Consider the following 2978-nt stretch of genomic DNA (forward strand, 5'->3'; position numbering starts at 1 on the left):
AACCCAAACTCCAAACTTCATTTTTTAGCATACGATGCCCACGTGCGCGCCGGTGTGCACGTCGGGGTGCTTGAGCGTGCGCGCGAGGAGCCGTAATTGGCAAAATTAACACGGCGGAAATCTAAATCGAAATCCGTCTCGAGCAAAGCACTTCTTAGTCTTCTAGGAAGCTCCCATAAAATTTTCAAACCCAAACTCCAAACTTCATTTTTTAGCATACGATGCCCACGTGCACGCCGGTGTGCACGAGCATGCGGGCGAGGAGTCGTAATGGGCAAAATTAACTCGGGGGACCTCCAAATCGAAATCCGTCTCGAGCAAAGCATTTCTTAGGCTTCTAGGAAGTTCCCGTAAAATTTTCAAACCCAAACTCCAAACTTCATTTTTTAGCATACGATGCCCACGTGCGCGCCGGTGTGCACGTCGGGGTGCTTGAGCGTGCGCGCGAGGAGCCGTAATTGGCAAAATTAACACGGCGGAAATCTAAATCGAAATCCGTCTCGAGCAAAGCATTTCTTAGGCTTCTAGGAAGCTCCCATAAGATTTCTGAACCCAAACTCCAAACTTCATTTTTTAGCATACGATGCCCACGTGCACGCCGGTGTGCACGAGCATGCGGGCGAGGAGTCATAAAGGGCAAACTTAACTCGGGGGACCTCCAAATCGAAATCCGTCTCGAGCAAAGCATTTCTTAGGCTTCTAGGAAGCTCCCATAAAATTTTCAAACCCAAACTCCAAACTTCAATTTTAGCATACCATGCCCACGTGCACGTCGGGGTGCACGAGCGTGCGGGCGAGGAGTCATAATGGGTAAAATTAACCCGGGGGACCTCCAAATCGAAATCCGTCTCGAGCAAAGCACTTCTTAGTCTTCTAGGAAGCTCCCATAAAATTTTCAAACCCAAACTCCAAACTTCATTTTTTAGCATACGATGCCCACGTGCACGTCGGGGTGCACGAGCGTGCGGGCGAGGAGTCATAATGGGCAAAATTAACTCGGGGGACCTCCAAATCGAAATCCGTCTCGAGCAAAGCATTTCTTAGTCTTCTAGGAAGCTCCCATAAAATTTTCAAACCCAAACTCCAAACTTCATTTTTTAGCATACGATGCCCACGTGCACGTCGGGGTGCACGAGCGTGCGGACGAGGAGTCATAATGGGCAAAATTAACTCGGGGGACCTCCAAATCGAAATTCGTCTCGAGCAAAGCATTTCTTAGGCTTCTAGGAAGCTCGCATAAAATTTTCAAACCCAAACTCCAAACTTCATTTTTTAGCATACGATGACCACGTGCACGCCGGGGTGCTTGAGCGTGCGGGCGAGGAGTCATAATGGGCCAAAACTAACTCGTGGGACCTCCAAATCAAAATCCGTCTCGAGCAAAGCATTTCTTAGGCTTCTAGGAAGCTCCCATAAAATTTCCGAACCCAAACTCCACACTTCATTTTTTAGCATACGATGCCCACGTGCACGCCGGGGTGCACGAGCGTGCGGGCGAGGAGTCGTAATGGGCAAAATTAACTCGGGGGACCTCCAAATCGAAATCCGTCTCGAGCAAAGCATTTCTTAGGCTTCTAGGAAGTTCCCGTAAAATTTTCAAACCCAAACTCCAAACTTCATTTTTTAGCATACGATGCCCACGTGCGCGCCGGTGTGCACGTCGGGGTGCTTGAGCGTGCGCGCGAGGAGCCGTAATTGGCAAAATTAACACGGCGGACCTCCAAATCGAAATCCGTCTCGAGCAAAGCACTTCTTAGTCTTCTAGGAAGCTCCCATAAAATTTTCAAACCCAAACTCCAAACTTCATTTTTTAGCATACGATGCCCACGTGCACGCCGGTGTGCACGAGCGTGCGGGCGAGGAGTCATAATGGGCAAAATTAACTCGGGGGACCTCCAAATCGAAATCCGTCTCGAGCAAAGCATTTCTTAGTCTTCTAGGAAGCTCCCATAAAATTTTCAAACCCAAACTCCAAACTTCATTTTTTAGCATACGATGCCCACGTGCACGTCGGGGTGCACGAGCGTGCGGACGAGGAGTCATAATGGGCAAAATTAACTCGGGGGACCTCCAAATCGAAATTCGTCTCGAGCAAAGCATTTCTTAGGCTTCTAGGAAGCTCGCATAAAATTTTCAAACCCAAACTCCAAACTTCATTTTTTAGCATACGATGACCACGTGCACGCCGGGGTGCTTGAGCGTGCGGGCGAGGAGTCATAATGGGCCAAAACTAACTCGTGGGACCTCCAAATCAAAATCCGTCTCGAGCAAAGCATTTCTTAGGCTTCTAGGAAGCTCCCATAAAATTTCCGAACCCAAACTCCACACTTCATTTTTTAGCATACAATGCCCACGTGCACGCCGGGGTGCACGAGCGTGCGGGCGAGGAGTCGTAATGGGCAAAATTAACTCGGGGGACCTCCAAATCGAAATCCGTCTCGAGCAAAACACTTCTTAGGCTTCTAGGAAGCTCCCATAAAATTTCCGAACCCAAACTCCGAACTTCATTTTTTAGCATACGGTGCCCACGTGCGCGCCGGTGTGCACGTCGGGGTGCTTGAGCGTGCGGGCGCGGAGTCATAATGGGCAAAATTAACTCGGGGGACCACCGAATCGAAATCCGTCTCGAGCAAAACACTTCTTAGGCTTCTAGGAAGCTCCCATAAAATTTCCGAACCCAAACTCCGAACTTTATTTTTTTTTTTGGACACTCGTGTGCGCGAGGTAAAGCTTCTCCGCGGGACTCGAGCGAGTTGAATGAATGGGGTGGGCGCCGGTGCGCGCCTCGGTTAACCTGGAACACTTGTGTCGTGGTGTGGCACGGTGTTGCCCAGCCTCTTCGGGACCCGGGGCGGTTGAATGAACGTTGGAGGGGGGGAGGGACGAATCGGAGCGACGAAGGGCTGAATCTCAGTGGATCGTGGCAGCAAGGCCACTCTGCCACTTACAATACCCTGTCGCGTATTTAAGTCGTCTGC

This window comes from Cornus florida, unplaced genomic scaffold (assembly GCF_030987335.1).
Source record: "Cornus florida cultivar Cherokee Brave unplaced genomic scaffold, ASM3098733v1 CherokeeBrave_3.0.0_Hap2_scaffold_66, whole genome shotgun sequence".
Classification (NCBI taxonomy): Eukaryota; Viridiplantae; Streptophyta; class Magnoliopsida; order Cornales; family Cornaceae; genus Cornus; species Cornus florida.